Raw genomic sequence first — 18,221 nt, 5'->3', positions numbered from 1 at the left:
TGGCAAAATCTACAGTTTGGTACATCCTGAGAAAGAAAGAAAGCACTGGTGACCTTAGCAATGCAAAAAGACCTGGACGCCCACGGAAGACAACAGTGGTGGATGATTGCAGAATAATTACCATGGTGAAGAGAAACTCCTTTTGCAACAGCCAACCAAGTGACCAACACTCTCCAAGATATAGGCGTATCAATATCCAAATCTACCATAAAGAGAAGACAGCATGAAAGTAAATACAGAGGGTTCACTGCACGGTGCAAGCCACTCATAGGCCTCAAGAATAAGAAGGCTAAATTGGACTTTGCTAAAAAGAAATCTTAAAAAAACAGCACACTTTTGGAAGAACATTCTTTGGACAGATGAAACCAAGATCAACCTCTACCAGAATGATGGAAATAAAATAGTATGGCGAAGGCATAGTGCAGCTCATGATCCAAAGCTTACCACATCATCTGTAAAACATGGCGAAGGCACTGTGATGGCTTGGGCATGCATGACTGCCAGTGGCACTGGGTCACTAGTGTTTATTGATGATGTGACACAGGACAGAAGCAGCCAGATGAATTCTGGGGTTTTCAGAGACATACTGTGTGCTCAAATCCAGTCAAATGCAGCCAAACTGATTGGTCGGTGTCTTTCATAATACAGATGGACAATTACCCAAAACATAAAGCACAAGCAACCCAGGAGTTTATTAAAGCAAAGAAGTCATAGAATGGCCAAGTAAGTCACCTGATCTGAACCCAATAGAGCATGCAATTCACTTGTTAAAGACCTAAACTTCAGACAAAAAGACCCACAAACAAACAGCAACTAAAAACCGCTGCAGAAAAGGCATGGCAAAACATTAAAAAGGAGGAAACACAGCGTCTGGTGATGTCCATGAGCTCAAGAGTTCAAGGGATTGAGTTTAAAAAATGCTTTAGTTCCTCCCATTTTTATACAATCATTTTGTTCAACCCACTGAATTAAAGCTGGAAGTCTGAACTTCAACGACGTTTGAATTGTTTTGTTCAAAATCCATTGTGGTAATGTACAGAACAAAAATTATAAAAATGTAGTATCTGTCCAAATATATATGAACCTAACTGTAACTGCACCACACAAGGGCAAATAAGACGTAGAAATATTTCCTTGTAATAAACCCTGTTAATGGCTGTATCAAACAGTACTTGTACCTCAATAACAAGAATTGGTTTGCTGGAATTACAGAGCTGTATAATGGCAATTTGGATCCCCAGTCAGTGCAGCAAGGTGTAATAGGATTGTTCCTATTACCCAGGCTGTAATCTCCCCTACTGAACCCTGTTCTGCTTCAATACTATGGAATGATTCCTCCCTATCCTTTCCTTGAACTTCTATACAGCAAGATAAAAGTTTTAAAGTATTTTCTACCACTGTCCCTAGTGCCTGCTGACATCTCTCCCTGCACTAAGTACACTGGAAAATGGCTGAATCCAAGATGGCTGAGGCTATTTATATAGCTGTGACATCACAGGGCTGGCTGGATGCTGATTAGCTGCATGCATGGCATTGTGGGTGATCCCTCGTTCCCAGAGATCTCTTGCTCCATTTTAGGGGAAAATGTGATTCAAATGTATTTCTTTCCTGGACAAAAGTGAAGAATCTTTTATTCTTTACCTCTTCTGTCTCCCTCTTCACAAATTAACATAAGGACAAAACGTAACAAATGCTAATTGTATACCCAGTATGACCTACAAGCCAGAGTTTCTGGTGATCCACAAATTATTAAGGGCCAGAAAATCCCACTGCCAATAACACATGCGCACCACTATATCATAGAAAATCAATAAACTTTATTCAAGACCAACAATACATAAATATACAATGTCAATGCGGTTTAAAAGGACCCCACGCTAACAACACGTGGTGGGTAAGACACTCACATGCGGTACATATCCCTAAGATATTCCTGTAAACTCCCAAATAACCCCCCAGTTTATGTCAATAAATAATTCAGAAATCCATAAAATGGTATAAGTACAATGCATAAGACAACAGGCTAACAATTATACATAAGAAAAGAGATCAGGAAAGAGTACATATTATACCGACCGCAAGTGGTGCAGTCACCCGTGACCTCCCGACGCATTCCAGGCCGATGCATAGGCGGTATGACGTGATCACAGCACGGCCTTATTCTAACCTGATCGAGTGATTGGTTGCCTGCTAATTTGTTAAGATAGGCTACAGATGTCTCTTACCTATAAGAAGTGCTCCTGGGTTCAGATCAGTACGCCCCTTGGAAGAGGCCATGTGGCGAAACGCGCGTCACTGGTGGCTGCACCACTTGCGGTCGGTATAATATGTACTCTTTCCTGATCTCCTTTCTTATGTATAATTGTTAGCCTGTTGTCTTATGCATTGTACTTATACCATTTTATGGATTTCTGAATTATTTATTGACATATGACTGGGGGGTTATTTGGGAGTTTACAGGATTATCTTAGGGATATGTACCGCATGTGAGTGTCTTACCCATTACGTGTTGTTTGCGTGGGGTCCTTTTAAACCGCATTGACATTGTATATTTATGTATTGTTGGACTTGAATAAAGTTTACAGATTTTCTATGATATAATTAAGGTGTATAGCAGACATAGTTTGCAATTTTCATTCATTACTCTTTAAGTACACGAGGAGTAGAAAACACTAATCCTTTCAGAAATTCAAAATTGGTACTTGGAAAGATCCATAGGCCATACAAAGAAGTAATCTCTTGCTTATTCATAACAGGCCCCAATATCATAAGCTTTGACAAATACCCTTAAAACGTTTGGACACGACTATGTTTGGAGCACACTCTATTAGAGGGGCTCCTTATTCACAAGCTGCTACAAAAGGTATTTCTTGAGAAACAATATAAAGTCATGGTCTACAAAACATGTTTTCATTAAAGGGAACCTGTCACCGGGATTTTGGGTATAGAGCTGAGGACATGGGTTGCTAGATGGCCACTAGCACATCCGCAATACCCAGTCCCCATATGTGTGCTTTTATTGTGTAAAAAAAAACTATTTGATACATATGCAAATTATCCTGAGATGAGTCAGAGCTTGAAAATATGACTCTTTTTTGGTCACACAAATAAGATATGACTCTTTTATGTTAATTTGCATAAAAGGCAGGAAGTACAAAAATGGATAATACTTATTGAATTCGTCTGCAAATGAAATTAAAAGTATAATTTATATGTTTAGGGTAACACAATGAACATTTAGAAACGCTCAGTGAGGGTAGCATAGTAGAGGTGACAGGTTCCCTTTAAGTTCTTTTGGCATCCTTGAAAAAACAAAATTGATATAAATTTTGAGAGCTACCAACAAGTGTGTGCTATTCTACGCAACAGCTGGTGCTAGGTGGCTGCCTCCTGAAGAACAAAGCACAGTTTGCAGGAATCTATTATCTACAAACGGTATTTGTTCTAGAAAACTTTTGTATGACTTTCTGAGCCAAAGTTTATTGCAGTTCTTTTTTTATTTCAGTTATCAAAACTGTTGAAACCTTTCAACTCTACTTGTGTTTTGTCAATGTTATCAATGATCTAAATTTGATGGGGAGTAGGGATTAAGCCATCATATTTCTCTGGAAAAAAATTCTGAGGGAAGTACTTGCTTTTACTAGAGTTCCTCTGCGAGATCTTGCTCAAGCTCTGACGCAATCTCGCTCTTTCCAGGCGGCAAAAAGAGGCAGTCGACAGCACTCAACAGCTGTAGCTAGGTGGCTGTACCTTCCCTAGACAGAACTACATTCAGATTTCTGCAAACTGTGCTATACAGAGGAGGGAGAATCATGTTACAGTTTCTTTGTATCAGGCCTCATGCACACGACCGTTTTTTTTTTTGCGGTCCGCAAAAACGGGTTCCGTAGTTCCGTGATCCGTGTCCGTTTTTTCTTCTGTGGGTCTTCCTTGATTTTTGGAGGATCCACGGACATTAAGGAAAAAGTCGTTTTGTTGTCCGCCTGGCAGTACGGACCCAAACGGATCCGTCCTGACTTACAATGCAAGTTAATGGGGACGGATCCGTTTGACGTTGACACAATATGGTGCAATTGCAAACGGATCCGTCCCCCATTGACTTTCAATGTAAAGTCAGGAGTCTCTATTATACCATCGGATCGGAGTTTTCTCCAATACGATGGTATATTTTAACTTGAAGCGTCATGGGAACGCCTCTATGTTAGAATATACCATATGATTTGAGTTAGATCGTGAAACTCAGATCCGACAGTATATTCTAACACAGAGGCGTTCCCATAGTGATGGGGACGCTTCAAGTTAGAATATACTGAGAACTGTGTAATAACTGCCCCCTGCTGCCTGGCAGCACCCGATCTCTTACAGGGGGCTGTGATCCGCACAATTAACCCCTCAGGTGCTGCAGACCCCCTCCCTCCCCTGTATTACATTCATTGGTGGCCAGTGTAGCCCCCCCTCCCTCCCCTGTATTAAATTCATTGGTGGCCAGTGCGGCCCCCCTCCCTCCCCAGTATTATATTCATTGGTGGCCAGTGCGGCCTACCCTCTCCCCCCCCTAATTAAAATCACCTTCCCCCATCATTGGTGGCCAGTGCAGCCTCCCCTCTCCCCCCCCTAATTAAAATCACCCCCCCATCATTGGTGGCCAGTGCGGCCTCCCCTTTCCCCCCCTCTAATTAAAATCACCCCCCCATCATTGTTAGAATATACCATCGGAGTCCCAGTTTAATCGCTGGGGCTCCGATCGGTTACCATGGCAGCCAAGACGCTACTGCAGTCCTGGCTGCCATGGTTACTTAGCAATAGAAGCATTATACTTACCTGCGATGTCTGTGACCGGCCGGGCGCTCCTCCTACTGGTAAGTTACAGGTCTGTGCGGCGCATTGCTTATAGCACAGACCTGTCACTTACCAGTAGGAGGAGCGCCCGGCCGGTCACAGACATTGCAGGTAAGTATAATGCTTCTAAAATTGCTAAGTAACCATGGCAGCCAGGACTGCAGTAGTGTCTTGGCTGCCATGGTAACCGATCGGAGCCCCAGCGATTAAACTGGGACTCCGATCGGAACTCTCCGCTGCCACCAATGATGGGGGAAGGTGATTTTAATTAGGGGGGGGGAGGCCGCACTGGCCACCAATGATGGGGGAAGGTGATTTTAATTAGGGGGGAGAGGGGAGGTCGCATTGGCCACCAAAGATGGGGAGGTGATTTTAATTAGGGGGGGGGAGGCCGCACTGGCCACCAATGATGGGGGAAGGTGATTTTAATTAGGGAGGGAGAGGGGAGGCCGCACTGGCCACCAATGATGGGGGGGTGATTTTAATTAGGGGGGGAGAGGGGAGGCCGCACTGGCCACCAATGATGGGGAAGGTGATTTTAATTAGGGAGAGGGGAGGCCGCACTGGCCACCAATGATGGGGGAAGGTGATTTTAATTAGGGGGGGGAGAGGGTAGGCCGCACTGGCCACCAATGAATATAATACTGGAGAGGGAGGGAGGGGGGCCGCACTGGCCATCAATGAATTTAATACAGGGGAGGGAGGGAGGGGGGCCGCACTGGCCACCAATGAATGTAATACAGGGGAGGGAGGGGGGTCTGCCCCCTCCTGCCTGGCAGCACCTGATCTCTTACAGGGGGCTATGATACGCACAATTAACCCCTCAGGTTAGGGACATGACAGGAAACACGGATCACGGATGCGGATGAAAAACAGTGCATTTTCCGAGTTTTCAATGGGTCCGCAGAAAATCACGGAAAACGGAACAACGGACACGGATGCACACAACGGTCGTGTGCATGAGGCCTTAGCTGTGAGAAGGAATGATCAGGGAAGGCTCCTGATGGGTCAGTGCAAAGCTCAGATATTACACCACCATAGACCTGCCCACTCACCCCAATTATAGAAAAAAATTTGCATTTACTGAAATAATGCAGAAGGAAGTAAAATACTCAAAATAGACAGATAAGACAGCATTTCTGTAACAATGATTTTCAGTTAGAAGCAGAGTTCAAGCATGTTAAAGACACGCATATTAAACACATACACACACATACAGCAAACAACATGTGTACAAGTAGCCTTTTTTGTTGCATTTTTGTGTTGGAGGTGATACTGATGCACTCCAGTGCATTCTCATTATAACTTCTTATCTGAATGGGGTTGCCGATATAATGCAAAATCTCAGACAACCCCTGAAATGTCTAATAATAAAAAAAAATCTATACTCGGGAGGTGTACAGTGATGTGCCTGGATTTGGCATCTCACCGCTGTAGTCAATCACTGTAGACCACTAAGGACAATGATTGGCTGTATAAGTTACATGCAGTATTCAGGCACATCAAAGCTGCTGTTTGAAGACAAACAGCGACAGCAGTCCGGACCAGCAACTCCAAGAACAGCACTAGATAAATTGGTGGGTATAATTTTTTTTATTTTAAGACATTATAGGAGTGATTTTCAATTATCTTAGACAACCATTTTAAAGAGGACCTTTCATCAGAAAAAAAGTGTTTGCAATTCTTATACTACCTTATCGGGCTGCTGCCACTGATGTCCGGACACTTATTTTTTTTTCAAAAGGACCCCCCGTTCGTCCGCTGTACTACTCGTTTGTTTCGTCGCCTCATATGCAAATGAGGTGACGCGGTTATCTTCTCCCTGGCAGCGAGCTCATCCAATTGCAGCGCCCCGCTCTTAGCCAGGGAGAAGGAGCTCAAGTTCTTGCACTCGGTTCGAATGTCTACAAGCTCAAGTTCTCGCGATTCTCGCGAGAACTTGAGCTCCTTCTCCCTGGCTAAGTGCGGGGCGCTGTGATTGGATGCGCTCGCTGCCAGGGAGAAGATACTAAAATGTCAACGCCTACTATAACCAAGTTGCCTCATTTGCATATGAGGCGACGAAACAAACGGGGAGCACAGTGGGCGAACGGGGGATCCTTTTGAAAAAAGAAAAAGTGTCCGGACATCAGTGGCAGCAGCCTGATAAGGTAGTATAAGAATTGCACACACTTTTTTCTGATGAAAGGTCCTCTTTAACCGCCTCTGGACCGCCTAACGCAGGATTGAGTTCCGGAGGCGGTCGATTTGTTCCTCCTTGACGCTTCGGCGCGTCATCTCACGAGATGCAAGATTTCCTGTGAACCCGCGCACACAGGAAAGCGCGTTCACAGGATCGGGAGGTAAACGAGTGGCTCTACAGCCTGCCAGCGGCGATCATTTGCTGGCAGGCTGTAGATCCGATTTTTTTAACCCCAAAAAGGTATATTAGACGCTGTTTTGTTAACAGAGTCTAATATACCTGCTAACTGGTCCTCTGGTGGTCCCTTTTGCTTCGATCGACCACCAGAGGACACAGGCAGCTCTGTAAGTAGCACCAAACACCACTACACTACACTACACCCCCCCTGTCACTTATTAACCCCTTATTAACCCCTGATCACCCCATATTAGACTCCCTGATCACCCCCCTGTCATTGATCACCCCCCCCTGTAAGGCTCCATTCAGACGTCCATATGTGTTTTGCGGATCTGCGGATCCGCAAAACACATACGGACGTCTGAATGGAGCCTTACAGGGGGGTGATCAATGACAGGGGGGTGATCACCCCATAAAGACTCCCTGATCACCCCCCTGTCATTGATCACCCCCCTGTAAGGCTCCATTCAGACGTCCGTATGTGTTTTGCGGATCCACATAACACGGACACCGCGTATCCGCAAAACACGGACACTGGCAATGTGCTTTCTGCATTTTGCGGATCCGCACATTGCCAGAACTATATAGAAAATGCAATTGCGGACAAGAATAGGACATGTTCTGTAGGCTCTACAAAAAACGCAGTGTTCGCCCGATCAGGCCTGATCTTGTGCGCACACTTGCGTTCAGTCCGCCCCATCGCAGTGACACAATTATCATTTTTTCTGATCACTGCAAAAACACCATAAAATCGCTGCGGAAATCGTTAGCGGAAATTGATTTTTTATTTTTTTTTCTTACAAAGTCTCATATTCCACTAACTTGTCACAAAAAATAAAATCTCACATGAACTCACCATACCCCTCACGCAATCCAAATGCGTAAAAAAAAATTTAAATTTATATTCCAGACTTCTTCTCACGCTTTAGGGCCCCTAAAATACCAGGGCAGTATAAATACCCCACATTTGACCCCATTTTGGAAAGAAGACACCCCAAGGTATTTCGTGAGGGGCATGGCGAGTTCATGTAAAATTTAATTTTTTGTCACAAGTTAGTGGAATATGAGACCTTGTAGGAAAAAAATAAATAAATAAATATCATTTTCCGCTAACTTGTGCCAAAAAAAAAATATTCTAGGATCTCGCCATGCCCCTCACGGAATACCTTGGGGTGTCTTCTTTTCAAAATGGGGTTACTTGTGGGGTATTTATACTGCCCTGGCATTTTAGGGAACCTAAAGCGTGAGAAGTAGTTTGGAATCCAAATGCGTAAAAAATGCCCTGTAAAATCGTAAAGATTCTCATTGGAATTTGGGCCCCTTTGCGCACCGAGGCTGCAAAAAAGTGTCACACATGTGGTATCGCCGTACTCAGGAGAAGTAGGGCAATGTGTTTTGGGGTGTATTTTTACATATACCCATACTGTGTGTGAGAAATATCTCTGTAAATGACAACTTTAAAAAAAGAATTATACAAAGTTGTCAATTTACAGAGATATTTCTCTCACCCAGCATAGGTATATGTTAAAATACACCCCAACACACATTGCCCTACTTCTCCTGAGTACGGCGATACCACATGTGTGACACTTTTTTGCAGCCTAGGTGCGTAAAGGGGCCGAAAGTCCAACAAGTTCCTTTAGGCTTTACAGGGTTGCTCACAATTTAGCCCCGCCCAAAATGCCAGAACAGTAAACACACCCCACAAATTACCCCATTTCGGAAAGTAGACACCCCAAGGTATTCGCTGAGGGGCATATTGATTCCATGAAAGATTGAACTTTTTGTCACAAGTTAGCGGAAAGGGAGACTTTGTGAGAAAAAATAAATAAATAACAATTTCCGCTAATTTGTGCCAAAAAAAAAAAACTTCTATGAACTCGCCATGCCCCTCACGGAATACCTTGGGGTGTCTTCTTTCCAAAATGGGGTCACTTGTGGAGTATTTATACTGCCCTGGCATTTTAGGGGCCCTAAAGCGTGAGAAGAAGTCTGGAATCCAAATGCCTAAAAATGCCCTCCTAAAAGGTACTCATTGGAATTTGGGCCCCTTTGCGCACCTAGGCTGCAAAAAAGTGTCACACATGTGGTATCGCTGTACTCAGGAGAAGTAGGGAAATGTGTTTTGGGGTGTCTTTTTACATATACCCATGCTGGGTGAGAGAAATATCTCTGTAAAATGACAACTTTGTATAAAAAAAAATGGGAAAAGTTGTCTTTTACAGAGATATTTATCTCACCCAGCATGGGTATATGTAAAAAGACACCACAAAACACATTGCCCTACTTCTCCTGAGTACGGCGATACCACATGTGTGACACTTTTTTACAGCCTAGGTGCGCAAAGGGGCCGGAATTCCAAAGAGTATCTTTACGATTTCACAGGGCATTTTTTACGCATTTGGATTCCAAACTACTTCTCACGCTTTAGGTCCCCTAAAATGCCAGGGCAGTATAAATACCCCACATATGACCCCATTTTGGAAAGAAGACATCCCAAGGTATTCCATGAGGGGTATGGTGAGTTCATGTAAAATTTTATTTTTTGTCACAAGTTAGTGGAATATGAGACTTTGTAAGAAAAAAATAAAAATAATAATTTTCCTCTAACTTGTGACAAAAAATAAAAACTTCCATGAACTCACTCTGCCCATCAGCGAATACCTTAGGGTGTCTACTTTTCGAAATGGGGTCATTTGTGGGGTGTTTCTACTGTCTGGGCATTGTAGAACCTCAGGAAACATGACAGGTGCTCAGAAAGTCAGAGCTGCTTCAAAATGCGGAAATTCACATTTTTGTACCATAGTTTGTAAACGCTATAACTTTTGCGCAAACCAATAAATATACACTTATTGCATTTTTTTTTTAATCAAAGACATGTAGAACAATTAATTTAGAGAAAAATTTATATAGAAATGTAGTTTTGTTTGAACAATTTTACAACAGAAAGTGAAAAATTTCGGTCAATTTCGATTAATAACAAAAAAAGTAAAAATGTGAGCAGCAATGAAATACCACCAAATGAAAGCTCTATTAGTGAGAAGAAAAGGAGGTAAAATTCATTTGGGTGGTAAGTTGTAGGACCGAGCAATAAACCGTGAAAGTAATGTAGTGCAGAATTGTAAAAAGTGGTCTGGTCATTAAGGGGGTTTAAGCTAGGGGAGCTGAGGTGGGTAAGTACCTGTATCATCTTAAATAAACTTACTTTATCACTGGTTTTGGGTCATTGATGGCTTTCTGTTAAAGTATATCTCCTGTGAAAACCTAGAAATTGTTACCTAGTAGGAGAACCGAAAATAGTTGAGACAACCACTTTCATTAAAGGGGTTTTCCAGTGTGAAAAAAAAAAGTGGCAATCAAATAAATGATAGTCACCATACTGACACCCTATCTCCCACTGCAACACTGCTCAGGTCTCTGTTGGTCTCTACTTCCTAGTCCCATCTCACAGAGGAAATGTCTGCTCAGTCAATTACTGGCTGAGGCGGGTCACTACTGCAGCCTGTGATTGGCAGAGTTGGCATTAACTGTGTGTTGAGGCACAGGGGGATGCAGGAGATCACTGTGGCATGTCCTTTAGGGAGCAGTTGTCAATGATAAAGACATCCGCTTTTCCTGTATCATTCTATGTCGCAGAACAATATTATTACTCCACAAATCTTTTATAAATATGGCACAACTTTTCTGGTGCATTTCAATGAATGAATGTGGCTCATTGGGGGAGATATATCCGCCAGTGGCGTGAAAGGCGCCTAATTTATTAAGAGGCAGAAGCCTCTTAACAAATCATGCACATATCTGCCCTGCCATGTGACAGAAACTGAAGTCTACACCAGCTACAGGCTTCCATAGACATCAGCTATAATTTCCTCCACTTTCTGGCGAAATTTCTAGTAAATGCAGCGGGAGGCCCTCCCCCTTTTCCTGCCACTTTGGAAAAGTGGCGAGAAGGCTAAAAATTTACAAATTGTGGCATACAATAGTGGTGTAATTAGCTTAATAAATGTCCCTCGCTGTCTTCTTCTGTTTCACTTTTTTTGTCATCAACTTTTCAACTTTGCTGCTTCTAATATGAGTACAATGACAAGTAAGAGGCACAGAAGGCTAGAACAATATGTTTTTCCAAAATTAACTGAATAAACTTTGCAAAATACAATATATGACCTTTGAAGATACACACACTATCATACTGCACATACTGTATGAATCATTGATAACTGATCTTTAGGAGAATCTTCTTGTCAAAATTGAGATGACCTTAAAGAAATAACAACTGCTTTCTTCTCTAATCTCAGCACCAGAGACACATATCTCTGTTTGTTTAACACTGAGATAATTAGACTTTGAAAGGTGGATTGTAGTTATTATTGACACATGTCAATGGTGGGGCAGACACATGTGGTAAAAATTCCCTATTTGCTAATTCCTTGCAGTCTAAATCTTAGCCTAGTATTTATCCCTCACCTCCTAATCACCTTAGTGATTGCTAAAGTGGCAGCACACTAAGCTGGTGATGGACATGTCCCACCCAGAAAAAAAAAACTTTCTGGAATATTGGTGTCACCTTGATCTCCTCTGATCCAGTTTTACAATGGTCTATGGTAGTTGCAACCGTGCCAACTGTGCCTGTGTTCAGAGGTGTATCTGGGCTTTAAACGCCCCGGGCAAGGGTTCAGCAACCTCTGGATAGGTCATGAGTTTCTGGTTGGTAGGGATGCCTCTGTTTGAGAATGCAGCGGTGCTCTCAATGGCACAGTGGCCTTTTCTTAGCTTCCCAGGTAATGAAAATTACAGATAACAGATTCGGGGTGCTGCTTTCCAGGATAAAATAATTTAAATTGTAATTTTATCCTGGAATGGCAGCGTCCCGAATCAGTTTTTTTATTTTCGTTATCTTCAATTGGGATCACCATCACGGGATCGCACAGAGGTTGCTGCAGCCGATTTCCAGACTGCACATGGAACGCCATTCTCTGGGCCATCTATGTGGATATTTCATGCCTATTTTACTCTACATCTCGTAAGCGCACTTATACCTATGAAGCTATAACTTTAAGGTAAGTTTTTACACTATAGAGCGCCGGTCCGCAAAAAACGGATTTGCAAAAAATACGGATGACGTCTGTGTGCATTCAGTTTTTTGTGGAACGGAACAGCTGGCTCCTGATAGAACAGTACTATCCTTGTCCGTTATGCGGACAATAATTGGATATGTTCTATCTTTGAACGGAACGGAAATACGGAAACGGAAGGCATACGGAGTACCTCATGTGCTTACATGATGATGTACATAGCAATAGTCTAACAATCAGAAAGAAGCTGACAGTATCATAAATTACTATGATACAGTTAGTTTGGGACTTTTCGATCAGCAATTCTGTATTTCTTATTTTAAATTTTTTACGCCATCTACTACACGGGTTAAATAATGTGATCCTTTCATAGAGATCGTTACAGACGCGGCGATATGTGTTACAGATGCAGCCAATTATGTGTAGTGTATCCCAAAATAGTTAAAATAAAAACTACAGCCCGTTCCACAAAAAAATATCTAAAAAGGCTACATTGATGCAAAAAAAATTTTTTTTAATGAAAGAGTGATTTTATGAAGCAAAAAATTATATAAATTTGATATTGCCATATTCGTATCAATCCACAGAATAAAATTATCATATCATATATGCTGCATAGTGAGCCCTATAAAAAATTAAAATCAATGATAGAATTGCAATTTTTGCCTACCCACCTCCCAACAAAATTAAATAAAAAGCGATCAAAAAGTCATATGTACCCGAAAATGTGACAATGAAATCCATAGCCATTCCTGCAAAGAACAAGCACGTATACAGCTACACTGACAAAAAAATTAAAATGTTATGGGTGTTAGTATACGGTAGTAAAAAATACACTTGACTTTTGATAAAAAGTAATTTTATGATGCAAAAGTAGCAAAACATGAAAAAACTTTATACATTTGGTATCGCATGTTGTATCATCCTGCAGAAAAAAATTGGCATATCATATATACCACAAGGAGAATCCAATAAAAAATAAAACTAAAAAACATTAACATTACTGCAGTTTTAACCCATCTTACCTCCTATAAAATATAAGAAAAATGATAAAAAATGGTAACAATAAAAAACTACAGTCCTTCTTGCAATAAAACAAGACCCCATACAGCTACATTGGTGGAAAAAGATAAATTTTATGGATAATATTGTATGGCAATGCAAAATGCAAACAATTTTTTCTTTTAAAAAAGTGATTTTATTATGCAAAAGCAGCAAAACAGGAAAAGAATATATAGATAGAATTCAAGGAAGATACAAATGGCTGGCACGCTATTTGGCAATGAGGTATAGTGTTTTGGTAAATATGAGGTTATGCAATTGATACAGAAAAAAGAAGAAACATATAAAGTGAGATTTGTCATGTCCACATAGTTGTGGTATAGTTTTCTACTGTATAAGGTTAAATTCACACAAACGTATGAATGAGTCTGCATCCGTTCCGCAATTTTGCAGAACGGGTGCTGACCCATTCATTTTTATGGGGCCGCAAAAGATGCAGACAGCACACTGTGGTGGTAGTATCCTATTAGTAGTCAAAAAAAGAAATGTTCTAAAAGTATTGTATAAAAAATGAGGTATAAAAAGTAAAAAGGGATCAAAAAAATATAAAATATATATTTTTTTAAAGCAGTCCAAATTAGTTAATGACAAACAATATTTCTGGTTATTCACATTGAGGTAGTTATAATGAAGAGTACATATAAAAGTATGTGTAATGGCAGCTGGATAGTCTATACTTGAGTAAAAAACTGTGGGCCAGATTTATCATTACTCTGACAGCTCACTCCACTTTCACATATAGCTAAAGTCACTTTAGCCAAGTCAGATTTATGATCGGCCCTTTAAGACTGTAATAAATGTGGTTTGACGGTAGCAGTTTATCCGTCAGTAAGCAGCTTTACGAAAAAGTCGCACGTTTTTATGAAAAAGTCGCACGTTTTTATGAAAAAGTCGCATGTTCTATTAAAAAGTCTCATAAGATAAGCATGGTCCTCACTGGAGTGAAATTGCGACTTTTTTGCGACTTTTTAAATAGTCCCAATAGTAAATCTGTCTAGAGATTCATTTACATAAGAAAACACGCCCACTTTCAGAAAACTGGCGAGCATAGTGCAGAGCAGAAAAAAGTTGCAAATTTGTGCGCAGTTTTAGCGTTTGGGACTTTTTTTGGGACTTTTTCACTCCATTATTCTGACCTGAGCTAATGATAAATCTGGCCCAATGTTCTTATGTTGGCTGAAAAATGTAGCTTATTTAAATAGTAGGAAATCAGCATAGGAGGTAGATAAGCCAGTATGAAATATTACATATGCATTATATTTATAAACAAACGTGAATGGTTATATACAGTAGCTTGTCTGCGGCTATATGGCTGCATACTCCTAGTTCCTTTGTGCTTTGTAGGCTGTTATGGAGGCGCGTTTTACAACCAGAGTAGCGGAGTCTGGGGCTCCATACTGGCATAAGAGTAGAGGCTGGCTGTCTCCTGGGTTAGACTGTTTTGCTGGTTGGGGGTACGCAGCTGCATCCTCGGTTTAGATCCCAAAATTTTATTTCTCAATGATTATGCAAATCACTGCCACATACTATCCCAGATTTGGTGTGTGCTTTATACACTATTTTTTAAACTACTAATAGTATACCACGCAGCACTGCACCATGTAAACATACTCTCAGGAACTCCAACCCAGAGGAGGTAGGAATTTATACACTCTTAGGCCCCCTGCACACGAACGTGTGCACCCCGTGGTCGTGCATGAACACAGTCCGTGGGGCAGCCGTAGCGGATCGCGGACCCATTCACTTGAATGGGTCAGCGATCCGGCCATTCCGCAAAAAGATAGGACATGTTCTATCTTTTTGCGGAACGGAAGTACGGGACGAAACCCCACGGAAGCAGGGCCTTAGGGCTCATGCACACAACCGTTGTTGTTTTGCGGTCCGTTTTTCACGGATCCGTTGTTCCGTATCTGAGATTTTTTTTCTCTGATTTTAGTCCTCTTCTATTCAGTTAGTCCACAAAACATATCCGTATAGTTTCCGTATGCGATCCATTTTTTGTGGATCGGAAATGGAAACAATAACTTCAGGCCTCAGATACAGCATGCAACATAGGGGTAGGTGTATGATAAATTGCGCTGAGAAGCGATGTTAATTATGCTGAGAAGCAGTTATTAGATAAAAGCATAGTATTGAGGATGTGCGATCCAGTTTCACTTAGGCCTCTTTCACACTACCGTATGGTATTTCAGTGTTTTGCGGTCCGTTTTTCACGGATCCGTTGTTCCGTTGTTTTGTTTCCGTTGTGTTTCCATTTCCGTTCCGTTTTTCCGTATGGCATATACAGTATACAGTAATTACATAGAACAAATTGGGCTGGGCATAACATTTTCAATAGATGGTTCCGCAAAAAATGGAACGGATACGGAAGACATACGGATGCATTTCCGTATGCATTCCGTTTTTTTTGCGGACCCATTGACTTTAATGGAGCCACGGAACGTGATTTGCGGCCAAATATAGGACATGTTCTATGTTTGCACAGAACGGAGATACGGCAACACGGAAACGGAACACATACAGAGTACATTCTGTTTTTTTTGCAGACCCATTGAAATGAATGGTTCCGTATACGGACCGTATACGGATCGCAAAAAACGGCCCGCAAAACGGGAAAAAAACGGTAGTGTGAAAGAGGCCTTAGTTAGATTAATGGGTGGAGTAGAGGTGGACTTTTTAAAGGCACAGTAACAGGTCTTTGAGAGCCAGAATTCTTGCTGTTTCTCAGGTGTTTAAATACTTACGTTCAGCAGTGCAAGACAAATACATTCTTTAAAAATCATACAATGTCATTTCCTGTCTCTCAGAGTGGGAATGCACCTACAATGTGAATTTCAGACCCCTCCATGATTTCAAATACTTCTGTTCCTCACTGTATATGAACAAAGTACATAAACCTAAATAGAGGACCCCTGTATTGGTGGTCAGATGAGTCAGAAAAAGTAAATTGGGATTATGTTTAAAAAGGCGCTGGTGAACTTTGTGGAAGCGTTGCAGTAACTAGGATCACAAGGTAGGCCATAAGCCTCCTAGGGCACCCACTGTGGATTTATCTAATTATGGTTTTGATGTTTGTGATGGGATAGGAGACCATAGGGCTGTGAGGGTATTGAATAATCCAATTTATGAATTCAGTAGGGAGGAAATCAACGCACATATTTGATGATATTACTGTGGAAGCATTAATAATGTACCCTCAAAGTGATATAGCAATTGGTATGTGGATATGAGCCTTATTTCCAGAAGGCTGTGGGATCACACATACAATTATTATCCTGGTGTTATGGCCAAAAGTGGTCCCGGTCATAGCCAGTGTCCTGGCTATGATGTCAGAGTAAATCCACAGGGAGCACAGATTGTGCCTTATGTGTGGTGGATGAGGATGCTGTTGTGAAGGACGCCGTCCTGATGTTGCACATGGCCGGAGGTGTGCATCAGATACAAGCACCCAATGAGTGATTCCTAGCAAAGATGGAGGCTAAAATAATTCTGCAGATTTACTAAAAGATTTGATCAAGATCAGTGATAGGCCTCATGCACACAACCATGGTGTGTTTTGCGGTCCGCAAATCGCGGATCCGCAAAACAAGGATGGCGTCCGTGCGCGTTCCGCAATTTGCAGAACGGCACGGACAGCCTTTAATATAAATGCCTATTCTTGTCCGCAAAGCGCGGACAAGAATAGGACATGTTATATTTTTTTAGCGGGGCCACGGAATGGAGCAACGGATGCGGACAGCACACAGTGTGCAGTCCGCATCTTTTGCGGCCCCATTGAAGTGAATGGGTCCGCATCCGAGCCGTCAAAACAACGGCTCGGATGCAGACCAAAACAACGGCCGTGTGCATGAGGCCATATATGAATTACAATGTGTCCCAAGAAAAAATCAGAATTGCTTGGATAAGTAAAAGCAAGCTTTTACAACATAAAGTGACATGTGAGATTTGAAAAATGGGGATTTAGACCTCTTTAGGCCTCTTGCACACGAAAGTATTTTCTTTCCATGTCCATTCCGTTTTTTTTGCGGACCGTATGCAGAACCATTCACTTCAATGGGTCCACAAATAAAACGGAAGTTACTCCGTGTGCATTCCGTTTCCGTATGTCCGTATTTCCGTTCCGCAAAAAAATAGAACATGTCCTATTATTGTCCGCATTACGGACAAGGATAGTACTGTTCTATGAAGAGCCAGCTGTTTCGTTCTGCAAAATACGGAATGCACACGGATGTCATTCGTTTGTTTTGTGGATCCGTTTTTTGCGGACCGCAAAATACATACGGTCGTGTGCAAGAGGCCTAAGGCTTAGGGCTCGTTCACATGAACTCATTGCCATATTGCGGACTGCATTTGCGGATCTGCAATACACGGGCACCGTTCCGCGTGCATTCCGCATCACGGATGCGGACCCATTCACTTCGATGGGTCCGCAAATCCAGAGATGCGGAACGGAAGCACGGAACGGAACACTACGCAAGCACTACGGAGTGCTTCCTGGGGTTTCGTTCCGTGCCTCCGCACTGCAAAAAGATAGAACATGCTTCTTTTTGCGGTACGGAGGGATCGCTGACCCATTCAAGTGAATGGGTCCACGATCCCCATGCGGCTGCCCCCAAGGACGGTGCCCGTGCATTGTGGACCGCAATTTGCAGTCCACAGTACGGGCTTCACACATTCGTGTAAACGAACTATTATGCTGAGTTCACACTTCAGTTATTCGGTCAGTTATTTCCATCAGTTATTGTGAGCCAAAGGCCTCTTTTACACAACCGTTTTTTTTTTCCGTTAACAGGCCGTTTTTTGCGTTTTGTATACGGTCCATATACAGAACCATTCATTTCAATGGTTCCGCAAAAAAAACGGAATGTACTCTGTATGCATTCCATTTC

Source organism: Bufo bufo, chromosome 5, assembly GCF_905171765.1.
Source record: "Bufo bufo chromosome 5, aBufBuf1.1, whole genome shotgun sequence".
NCBI classification, from domain to species: domain Eukaryota; kingdom Metazoa; phylum Chordata; class Amphibia; order Anura; family Bufonidae; genus Bufo; species Bufo bufo.
The sequence above is the reverse complement of the archived record's forward strand: the minus strand, read 5'-3'. Positions refer to the sequence as shown.